Raw genomic sequence first — 13,061 nt, 5'->3', positions numbered from 1 at the left:
TAAAATCTTTTTGGTATTTTTGAATTTTTCAAATGTAAAGACTGAAAGCAGTAAATAAATATATACAGACATTCTTTTTGCGAGTTTCGAGGGTAAGAAAATCATATCAGTGCACGGTCAAGCCAAAACACTCTCTTTGTTCAGGTAGTTAACATTAAGATAAGCATCCTATAACAATTATCGGTATTGTTGTCCACATAAGCTCAACTTATCAGATGTAATCATGGCGAGGGGATACGTTGAGGTATGATTTATACTTACCGACCGGTGTTCATCCACATCACGACACATTCCCGTATCAAGGTATGCACGAGGATTCATCTTACCGGTGAGTATACCGATTATCATCTGTTTGACCGTATATGATGTGAGATTCTCACTTATTTTGATTTGAAAACAAGCCCTATGTGATAGAATCAATTATTGATGAGGAACTTGATTTTCATATGCATGAGGGCACAGGAGCAAGTCCGTGAACAGGTCAGTACTTTCGTACAGCAGAGAGACGAACTTGACTCCCGGATAAATGTGATATTTTATCACTTATTTGTTTGGACATGTGATTGTTTATCACTTATTGAGGTCGAATGCAGTATGTACACGTATGTATAGTATCATGGAAGATCTAGACTTGCGTCCCCGATATTTTTTCGGTAAAAGATACAACCATGATACCCAGATAATAAGTAGCATAAAGACCGAATATCTCAGAACCTCGGCAATCTCTCAAACGAAATTTCGGTACTAAGACCATATGCCAATGAATGGTTCCCACCTGGTCTTCAGTCGATTTAAGATTTATATCACCCTGCACACTTTAAAATGATTGTGAGCCTACCGATACATCTTATATAGAGCTGCTTATCGTTTTTCATTTAAGGTTTAAAGAGGTTTGGATAGACCACTGATGTACTATCATTTTCTCTTTTGCTCGCCAGGAAACTCATTTTTGTTTTTCTATTGTTTTTGTGTTTTTGAAATTTTTCGATGTTTTCGGATTTTCAGATTTTTGGATTTACTCCCCCTAAAATCAGTAAACTAAGACAAATTTAAAACACAAAGGTATTTACAAAAATGATTTTCCGATGTTGGTTTACTCTTGCTTGACCTTAATGCCGTTTACCAATAATAAAAAGTCAAATCTTGATTTGTCAAACGCTTTGGTAAATAGGTCGGCACGTTGGTCATCGGTGTGGACCTTAACAACATCGATTAGCCTTTTATCAAAGCAATCACGTATGAAGTGATATTTGATATCGATGTGTTTGGTCTTTGAGTGCTGCACAGGATTTCTAGTGATCTGTAATGCAGCAGAATTATCAATGTAAATAGGAGTAGTTAGGAATTCAAAACCGTAGTCGCGTAATTGTTGTTGGATCCAAAGGACTTGGGAGCAACAACTTGAGGCAGCAATGTATTCAGCTTCGCATGTTGAAGTAGCGACACACGTTTGCTTCTTGCACTGCCATGTGACTAGGCGATTGCCTAAGAACTGACATCCTGCTGTAGTTGATTTGCCATCTTTCTTGCAGCCGCCGAAATCAGAATCACTGTAAGCCTTGAGATCGAAGTTATCATCCTTAGGGTACCATAAACCAGTGTCAGGGCAACCCTTCAGATAATGAAAAATCCTTTTGACAGCAGCATAGTGAGAGACCTTCGGATTCGCTTGGTATCTGGCGAGAAGGCACGTTGGATACATAATGTCGGGTCTTGATGCGGTGAGATACATTAAAGATCCAATCATAGCACGATAAAGTGAAGAGTCCACAGCTTCCCCTTTTTCATCCGGAGTAATCCCGTGATTCTGCGGAAGAGGAGTAGAAATTGGCTTCGAATCGGACATCTGGAACCGGCTCAAGATGTCTCCGACGTACTTGGTTTGATGGATAAAAATTCCAGATTCGGACTGATTAACTTGCAAACCCAAGAAGAACGTCATTTCACCCATCGCACTCATCTCGAATCGATCTTGCATCACCTTCTCAAATTCCTTGCATAACTTATCATCGGTAGAACCAAAGATAATGTCATCGACGTATACCTGTACCAACAGAAGATCTTCACCTTTTTCTTTGATGAAGAGGGTACAATCGATCAAACCCCGTCTAAACCCGTTGTTCAGCAGGTAGGTAGACAGTGTCTCATACCAGGCTCGGGGTGCTTGATGAAGACCATATAACGCCTTGTTAAGTAGTAAAACTCTGTCAGGATGTAATGGATCTTCAAACCCTGGTGGTTGCTCGACATATACTTCCTCTTCGACTACTCCGTGAAGCAATGCACTTTTAACATCCATCTGGTACACCTTAAATTTCTTGAAGGATGCATAGGCTAGAAAGATTCTAATAGCCTCCAGACGTGCAACAGGTGCATACACTTCATTGTAGTCAATACCTTCTATCTGACTGAAGCCTTGAACAACTAACCTTGCTTTGTTTCGGACAACAATCCCACGGTCGTCCTTCTTGCACTTAAACACCCAACGAGTTCCGATCTTCTTGTAGTGGTCGGGCCTATCAACCAATTTCCATACGCCCAACTTCTCGAACTGCTGAAGTTCTTCTTGCATGGCTTCCACCCAGGAATCATCTTTCAATGCCTCCTTCCAAGATCTAGGCTCTTCTTGGCTAACATAGCAGGCGAAAGACCAATCATTTTGTTGTCCCGATTCTCGTATCTCAGCATACAAGCCAGCATTTTCGTTATTTCTGATTTGATTTCTTGTCCTTACACCACTGAGAACATCACCTATAATATTCTGCTGAAGATGAATGTTATGAATTCGGGTTTCAGGAACTAGAGGAATTTCAACATTGGTCCTCAAGTTATTGATATTTAAATTCCCGATATCATTCTGAAGCTGTTGAGTTGTAGAAGATGATGCATTTTCTTCTTGGACAATTGGCGCAGACACTGGATCCGTTGCTTCTGAAGTACCTTGAACCGGACCCCCGTGCTTCACCATCATTTGCATCAACATACTCCTCATCTTCCGATGACAAATTGTAGTCGACAGCATCATTAAACACCTCATTTGAAACGAGATTGTTGACAGAAGAAGATGCTTGTGAGTCAACAATGATTGGGCGAACTAACTGAGAGCCAGTCGCATTCTCGCTTTCAGACAACATTTGAGCAATTGCATTGTCATCATCAAATGTCGGCAGATTGAATGAGTCGAAAAGACCATCATAATCGAACATCCATGGATCTCCAGAAGGCTTCGGTGGATTAGAATATCTTTGAACTTTTACTTCACCCCACTCTTCAATCTTCTTGGTAGTCAGGTTCCATACTCGCAGATTAGGAGTAGCATACCCAAGGAAGTAACCTTCGATAGCTTTGGCACCAAACTTCCCGTCAGGCTCAATCATGGTACATGGTGCACCAAAAGGTTCTAGATATTCCAAGTCAGGAGTCTTCTTGTGTAGGAGTTCGAAGCATGTTTTGCCATGTCTTTTCACTGTGAGAACCCTGTTTAACGTGTAGCAAGCCGAGGCAACAGCTTCAGTCCAGAATCGAACTGGAAGCTGAGACTCAACCAACATGGTTCTTGCAGTCTCAATTAAGGTTCTGTTCTTTCTTTCAGCGACTCCGTTTTGTTGTGGCGTGTACCGAGTGCTGTATTCATGAAGGATTCCTTTTGCAGTGCAAAATTCATCCATAACCCTGTTTTTGAACTCGGTTCCGTTGTCGCTTCGAATTCGCCTCACCTTTAGATTATAAAGATTTTCCAACAAGGTGATCAAATTCTTTAGAATTTCTGGAGTCTCGCTCTTGTGGACCATGAAAGCAACCCATGAAAATCTTGAATAGTCATCAGTGACTACCAAGCAGAAAACCTCCCCGTGCACACTCTTGTGTTTGACTGGGCCGAAAAGGTCCATATGTAGACGTTAGAGTGGCATGTTTACAGTGTTAACCTTCTTCAATGGATGTGATTTCTTGATCTGCTTCCCTTTCTGACACGGCACACAGACATCTTGAAGTTGAAAATTCTTCACATTGACACCTCTCACCAAATTGTTTTTGACAAGGTCATTCATTTTTCTGAGGTGAATATGACCCATCCGTCTGTGCCAAGAGATCGTCTCCTTTTCAGTGGCTTTTGAAATAAAGCAAGTAACTTATTTGGACTTAGTTATTGCTTCCCTCATATCGAGGACATACAAATCATTAACTCTTGGTGCTGATAAGAGAATCCATTCTTCGAGAATCTTGAATCCTGGCTTCAGCACATAACAACCGGCATCATCAAAATGCACGGTGAACTTCTTGTCGCAGATCTGAGAAACACTCAGGAGATTGTGATCCAACTGTTGCACATAATTGATTTTGTCAAAACTCACAACTCCATTTGAGATCATTCCCTCGCCGGTGATATACCCTCCTTTGTCTCCAGCAAACGCGACATATCCTCCTCTTATGCTTCGCACATCGAAAAGAAGACGATAGTCGCCCATCATGTGCCTGGAAGCCCCACTATCAACAATCCAATGACTATTAATAGTTCCTCCTAGAGCCGCCTGCACATGCAACTAACTTATCAGTTTGAGAGGGGGACCCAAGCCTTTGTGGACTTGGGTCGTCCTTGATCATCAAGGAAAGTGATTTCAATCACTTGATGATTAGGAAACAGAACCTGTGGTGCTCCCCCTGATTGAATTACATGCTTTTGCTTCCAAGCTGTTTGTCTTTTACCAGTATTTGAATTTATTGTTTTAGCATTTACTGGTTTTACAGTTTCAGGTTTTGCTTGTACAGGTTTTTCTTCTTTGACCTCTGATTTTAAGGCCTTTTCAATTACCTTTTGATTCTTTTGCTTTAACTTCTTTTCCCTTTCTTTCAAGACACGTGGGTCTTGTTTCGGGGAAACTGGTCGTTTTTGGTAATCGATTTCTTGGGGAGCACTTGTTTTTGACTTCAGCTTTTGCACGTGTGGGCAATATCTTACAATATGCCCAACTGTGCCACATTCAAAACATGTTCTCCGCTCTACAAACTTCGGAGAAACATGTTGATGACCAGACGGAGAACCAGACAATGAACTTTGTGATCTAGACGTGCTTGGACCTAAATCACATCCGTTGGTGTGTTGGGTGTAATTATTCTGATCATTTCGTTTTAAAATTCTAACTTGTTTTACAAAATCAACGTTTGATTTATCCTGAAATGTTTCAAGTTTGTCTGAACCCGTGGATCCAACAAAGTTCATTTTCGGTTCTCGTTTCTTAACAGTAGCTCTTTTGTTTTGCACCTTTTGTTGTTGAACTTTAGGTTGCTCAACCTTTGATTGTTGAATTTTAGGTTGTGCAGCCTTAGGTTGAGTAGCCTTAGACTGTTCAACTTTAGGTTGTTGAACCTTTGGTTGTTCAGTCTTAGGCTGCTGAACTTTAGGTGCTTGAACATTCTTGTTCTGAGCCTTCTTTCCCTGTACCTTACCCTTTCCGGAGTTTACTTGTTGTTTTCGCTCAATTGGTAGTTTTTGATTTCCGTATTGTTTTCTAATTTGTTCACACGGAATTGGATCACATTGAGTGATGGTAACTTTGCCACTTTTGTTCCCCAAAAACTTATCAGTGCATCCTTCAAAAATTTGCTCAATTAAATCTTGATTTACATTTTTAATTGGAAAATCTTTGTTAGAGTAGATTTTGCTATCTCATTTGAGCGTGTACAACAAATTATTCCCTTCAAGGCTAGATACAAGGGACTCCATTGCTTTTGACATTTCAGTCTTACTCGGTTTCACTGGTGGATCACACAGGATGTGATTCTCGATTGGAATATCTGTTGTAACCGAGTTAGACTGTTGTTTCACAATTTCTTCAGATTCATCGTCTGAAGAATCAGCATCCTCAGCAATGGGAGGACTCTGTTCCTTAACACACGATGAATCTGTCACATTCTCAGATTCTGATTGACCTGAGGATGATGTACCAGTTGTGAACCCGAGGCCTGCTGCAAAGTCATCTAGACCGAGTGGCACAGTAGGTTCAAAACGGGGCATATCCTCGTCATCAGGCAATTTGGAGTAATTGTGATTCATTGGGGGAGGACATGATTTGAATCCAATACATTTTGCATCCCCCTTTTTCTTTTGAACGTCAATGATGTGATCCAATACATAGTGGGAATTGGAATAGCTTTCCAGTTTCTGCTTAATTGTCTCACATTCACATCGAGCTGTTGCCAACTCTACCATTTGCTTTTCAATTGTGTCAATAAGATTATTGTTAGCATGTTGTTTTAGCAAAACAGCCTTTTGTAATTCTGAAAAATCATGTCTTAATGACGCAATTGTTGCTTTAAATTCCTTTCCATTTCTGGTTAAAAACAAGTTAGCTTCGGTTGCTTTAGAAAGATCTACAATCAATTCTTGATTGTGTTTGTGTGTGATTTCAAACTGACTTTCCTTTTCAGCATATTTTAAACACTTTGCACATTCAATAGGAACAGAAATAGAGTCAGAATTAGAATCACATACCTGAGAAGTCTGACCTTCTACGTGAGCCATAAAGGCTGTATGAAAAGAAAAAGATCCATCTTCAGAGAAGAACTGAGCAAGCTTCTCGGAAGTTCCAGCAGATTTCTGGTAGAGAATAGATCTCCTCTTGCATAATGCTTCAGCTTCAGCAAAAAGCTCATCAACTTCCAAATCTAAAGCATCACTTGATAAATCACCAGCATCAAGTGATTCCCCATCCATGCTCCCACTATAACCCGAACTATCTTCATCTTCTGAAGATTCACCAGCAGACACGGGTTCTACTACCTTCTCAACCACTTTAGCATAACATGCTGTTCCACCATTTCCTCCTTCTCCAAGCTGAAGGTTCCAGTTGCAGATTTCATCAGCTTGAACAACCAATCCTCTGTGGGGATTAGTATTTGTGGATCCAGATGCATTTCCTCCAACGGGAACTATTGATCTGATAGAATTGTTGTTCAGTTGCTGTTGTGGCTGTCCTTGATTCCTGAAGGGATTCTGATTTCCTTGCTTAGGTGGCTTCTGACACTCCCGCTTGAAGTGACCCTTTTCACCACAATTGAAGCAAGTGACAGCATTCTTATCAAAACCATACTTAGTGTTGTTGTTGCTTTCCAAGTTGGTTCTCCCCGTCCTTTCCTTAAACTCCTTTGCTCTTCGAATTGCACTAGCAAGAGCCCATTTGATATCCATCATTTCAAACTCTTCTCTATCCACTTGCTGATAATCTTCATTGGTTAGATTGATATTCCCAATCTGACCTGCGATCAATCCACAATAAGCACTAACCAAGGTGTTCAACATCTCCATATGCTCCTTGGCTATTTCGACACTGACTTTGGAAAAGTTGGAAGTGTCTAATCTGACTGTGTTCGGATTGGAAGTGGCTTGAAAGTTTGAAGAGCTTCCATAAAACCCTTGCTGTTGCGGTTGTTGCTGCTGAGCTCTGCTTGGGTCTAAGAAAGGCGGTGGTGTGAATTGCTGAGCTGTCGGTTGCACATACTGTTGTTGAGAAGAAGAATCTGGTCTTGAATACATCTTCGTGTATGCTGAAGGATCAAACTGATTTGTTGTGGAAAGTCCGGTGTTTGAGATGAAAGCTGTTTGAAGCTTCGCGTGTTGAGAGGCTGGTGTTTCTCCACTGATACCTCCTGCAATCCCATAATACATCTCTGGATTTTGAGGAGTTAGTGTTCTTTTTGCCTTAAGCTTTTCATCTACATCCTTGTTCTCCAATTTTTGAATTAACTCATAAACGGTGATTGTGTCTAGAACACCATTTTGTTTGAGAATTTCAAGAAAACTGCTCCACTTTGCTGGTAAGCTATCAGCGAATCTCTGCACCATTTCTTGTGGAGTGGCAGTGACTCTAAAAGCAAACATCTCGCTCAACAAGTGATGGAACCTTGTAGATAACTCTGCCAAAGTCTCATTCTCCATACACGTGAATCCTTCAAACTCTTTCTTCAGTAATTCTTGCTTGATCTTTCTAGATTGAGCATTTCCTTCACATCGTAACGTGAGCATATCCCACAAGCTTTTAGTAGTCGTGCAGTAAACAAACTGGTGGTAAATGTCTTTGTGAAGAGCTTGTGTGAGAATCATGAATGCTTTCTTTTCTAACTCAAATTTCTTCTTATCATCATCAGACATAGTGCTGTAAGTTTGTGGATTAGATCCTGCAACTTCCAAATCATTGTCAAATGCGGTGAAGAAGCACATCCATAAGTCTTGACCTTTCCCCTGAACATAAGTTCTCAGCCTTTCTTTCCACCATCCCCAATCATTGATGTGATTTAGCTTTGGCGGTTTTGTGCTTGTACCAGTTTCACTGTCGTTCTGCATCATTGCTTGAATGCTGCTGCTTTGATTTGTGACCAATGCCCATTGATTTGCAGTTATCATTGCAGCTTGAGGTGGGGCAATAGCCCGCATCCATGCAGTTTTGTCGAAATCTGACGCAGATTGCGTAGCTGATGATTGCGTAGCTGATGATTGTGGAGTCAAAGTAGTTTGAGTCCACGCGGTTGGATCCCACTGACCGTTTGTTCCCATTTTATAAAAATTAATATATTAAGTGAAAATTGATTTAAAATTTGAAAAACAAGTTTTCCCTTTTTAAAAAGTTAATTTTCACAAACTATGTTAATATCTCTAATGAAAACAACCAGCCGAAGGATCCCTGATCGAAGGACCTGAAAAACACAAACTTGCTAAACTTAAACAGACTAGGATCGAAGGATCAATACTTGTTCGAAGGATCAACAGTGTTCGAAAGATCACTGTTGAATTTCGAACAATGATTTCGAAAGATTCTCCAATCGAAGGATTCTTATCTTTCGAATAAGAACTGTAGATCGAAAGATATACCCTTCGAAAAGATTCCTTGGATCGAAGGATAAGTCACAGACTTCGAAGAATGTTCGAAGGATGATTATCTATCGAACCTCCTTTGATCGAAAGATGATCTTTCGACTTCGAAGGATATCCTTCGATCTGTACTGACACAGTTGACAAAAAGTGACAGGTTGGTGGAAAGGTGATGGGTTGGTAGAAAGCTTTCGGCAGAAGGTATGTTCAAACCATACCTTTTACCAAGCCAGATTTGACCCAATAAAATATTACTTAAAAAGGAAGGTTCTTATCCAGAAAACCGGTCACCGGAGTAAGCCGGAATTTGGCCGGAAATTACCAAACTTCTTAAAAACAAGTTTTTAAGTTACCCAACCCGTCCTTTAACACACCCGGTTAGTTTAGAACACGTTTTTACGTCTAGAAATGCGAGAAAAACACAAAAAACGGGTGCTAAACCATGTGAGTTTTTGTTCAAACACTCCAAAGTCTTGTATAAACTCGGTTTTTTAACAAGGAAAAGAGCCACGGCTCTGATACCACTTGTAGGTCCCTCGGAGGTTGAGGTTAAACCTTATCCTTGTTATGTTTAACACACTAGCAAGTGCGGAATCCAAGCTAGAATGCAAACCGGTAGTTTATATGAGAACACAAGCTACAAAGAGAAAGGCAGACACACGAGATATCACAGTTTTCTCTTGTATTTCAGTGGACACGATTACAGCCCTTGACCAAACTGAAAATACGCTCTCTACAAGACTAAGTTCACTCACACTTTCTCTCACACTCACATCTGAAGTGAACACATTACATGAGTATATATATACCCATCACAGCTCGTCTGGTCGAAGGATCAGATAGACTGATCGAAGGATCATCTATCGATCTGAAACCTATCGAAGGATCCACATATATACCTCGAAGGATGATATCCTTCGAGGTCCATCAACATCCATCGAAGGTTTATCTTTCGAACTCATCGAAGGATCTAAACAATCCTTCGATGACTTATCCTTCGACACAAACATGTTACAACCATGTTCTAACTGTTTGGCCAAGTCAAACCAGGAGGATGGTTGACTTGGTCAAACTTACATCAAACACATATATTAACAAACCTAAGACGTAACCCAGACTAACAAAAGACATCGTTTTGTATCATGACAAAATACAGACAAAGTACAGACACAAGTGCACCAACAAAAACTGCTAAGTCGATATGGGATGCTCTTAAGGTTAAATTCGAGGGAAGTGAAAACATGATCAAGAGCAAGAAAGCACTGTTAAAGAAAGAATTCGATTTGTTTAGCAGTTTGCCGGGAGAGGATACTAAAAAGCTAATCGAGAGATATTGTCACTTGGTGCGATCGTTATCGATGTTGGGAGTTGAAAAAGGTCGTGAGGAATGGGTGGATAAATTGGCTGACGCGTTACCTCAGAAAGAGTGGGGAACATATTTGATGATTTTGAAAAATACTGGTGTGTATGATGGGTTGACGATCTCACAGTTTATAGAGAAAATTGAGAGTCAGGATCTTGAGCAGCAAAAGATCGCAAGAATGAACAGTCCGAGTGGTCAACAGGACGTGAAGATGTACTACCAGGGTAGTGTTCCAGTCACTGAGTCTGAAAAAAGTCCGAAGATACAAACTGCGTTCAGTGCTGGTGATTCATCTGATAAAGCTGATCAGGGTTCAAACAAGAATAGCAGCGGGTTTTCATCATTTCCGAGTGTGAATCCGAAAGAGAGTAACACAAGTTTTCAGTCTCAGAGTACAAAAACTGGAAACGGATACGTGATTCAATGCAATATAGCTCTTAATCTTCCAGAAGGTCAATGCTTCTCTGAAGACACTACTAAAGACCACATGGCACTTCTGGGTTCTGTTCTGTTATCCTATGAAGGTCTTGTTGCTGGTCGGATCAGAAATCCTATGCTCACCAAAGAGGATTACGATCAGATAGACGCCGAAGAAATGGAACTCATGGATATTAAATGGTGTCTTGCTAGTGTTCTTCGACGAGCTGAGAAATTCAAAACCATTACCGGGAGAAATGACTTTCTTGATGCACATGTCTCTACTTTAGGTTTTGATAAATCTAAAGGTACTTGTTTTCGATGCAGGGAGAAAGGCCATTTCAAGCGGGAGTGCAAGGGAAGAGAAGCTAGCGGAGCACAGAATCCATTCGGGAAAGATGATTACTATCGAAAAGCTATCTATCAGCAAGTTGGTCAATCCCAAGAACCGCAGACAGCTCACGGGAGAAAGATTGAAGATCCGAAGAGAGCATGTTTGGTAGATTTCAGCTGGAGTAATTACATATCATCTGAAGCTACAGCAGCACACATTATTGATCAAGATGATGAGAAACTACCAGAAGGTTTCAGTTGGGATATGTTTGTGGATAAGAAGGGAGAATTCAAAGCTTTCATTGCCAAGATCGTCCGAGAGCCAGATTTGTTCGCTACTTGGATGAAATCAATTGGAGAAACTGTGAGAAGCGAAGAGGAAAAGTCTGTGTCGTCTGAAAGTTCAGATAGTACTGATAACCTTTCAGAACATTCTGGGGAAGTGTCAGAAAGTTCAGATGAAGGTTTACAGGGTTCAAATGAAGATTTACATAGTTCTGATAAAAGTGTACAAAATGAAAATGTTCAAGAAAAAGAAGTTGTTTTTCATAAAACACCGTCTAATTCCGATGTATCAGATGGTGATTCTGATAAGTTTGTACAGTTTGATCAATCACCTGATCACAGCAGCAGTGATGATGAGGAAGAAAAACATATAAATATTGCAAAAACTCATCTATCTCCTGAAAGTTTTCATTTCTATTTTGCAGAAAGAATGGAGAAACTGAAGGAGAAACGAGCTGCTAAAGAACAACAATCTGAATCTGAAGGTGAGATTCAAAACGCTGAGAATGTTGCTGAGAAGATTACTGAGATTGTGATTGAAGTAGAAAAAGTGGTTGAAGTTGTTAAAACAATCGAAGTTGAGAAGATAGTTGAAGTCGTCAAGCCATGTGAGAAGTGCTTGGAAGTTTGCAAGAATTGTGCAGCCAAAGACGACATCATAGCTGAGTATGAGAAGAAGAAGGAGCAGTTACTGTTCAACCTCAACTATGTGAAAGAATCTTACGATGTTTTGAACAAAACAGTAACTGGCCTCCAATAGACTAACTCAGAGAGAGAACAAGCACTGACGATGTTGAATGCAGTTTTAATGACAAAACAAAAGGCAATAAACTTCTACATCGAAGAGAGTGCTAAGTGGAAGCAAGAGTTGGAGACAGAAAAAATAGAGAATGAGAGAATTAGACGCTTATTGCAAAGTTATTCTAGTTCTGATTATCTCATTGATCGTATTTACCCAACTGTTGCAGGTAAGGAAGCTTTCAAAGATGAGAAGCTAAAAGACAAGAAAGACTGTGGTAAGAAATCAACTGTTAGTTACAACAAATGTCCGCCTCCGATTTGGGATGGTTATTCACCTAGGAGACCAAATGAGGAGCAATTGGAAAAAGCAGTCAATATAAAGCTTAAAACGACACAACTGGCGTTTTACCAGATAACATTGATGTCACGTATACATCGTCCGATACTGATCATGAGTCTGAATTAATCAAAAAGGTGGTCGATCAGGTGTTGGATACTGATGAAGAGTCTGAGTCGAAATCTGGGTCTGGAAAGTCAAAGTCGTCAGTCAACAGTCAAAATTCGTCGGATAAACGTTCTTATAGTAAAGAATTTTTATTGTCAAAGGCAGACGTGAATGATGAAACATTCGAAGTTGTGTATACTTTGAATGGTTCGGACAAATTATATTACAATAAAGAGTTCCCAATAATGAGTATTAAAACGGAACTAATAAACAAAACTTTCAAACTTATAGAAGTTAATATTCCAGAATTAAAAGTTTTGAAAATTTTTGAAAAATCTAAAAAATATACTTCTAGAGTTCAGCAACGTTTAAATAAGAAAAAGGGCAACAATCCTGGTTCTGGTTTTCAAAAGAAACTTAACCAGAATCGTAGCTACAAAAAGAAAGGTCTTGGTTTTGTTCCACCAGAAAATGATAAAAATACGAAAAATTCTAAAACAAAATCTGAATTTGTGTCAGGTGGAAGTGCTGAGGAGGAACAGCAAAAACCGTTCTGGAAACAGTCTAATAAAGAGTTGCTGAAAAGAAGAAGAATGGAGCTGATATTTGTTATC

Source organism: Helianthus annuus, chromosome 8, assembly GCF_002127325.2.
Source record: "Helianthus annuus cultivar XRQ/B chromosome 8, HanXRQr2.0-SUNRISE, whole genome shotgun sequence".
NCBI lineage: Eukaryota > Viridiplantae > Streptophyta > Magnoliopsida > Asterales > Asteraceae > Helianthus > Helianthus annuus.
This window is presented reverse-complemented; position numbering follows the sequence as displayed.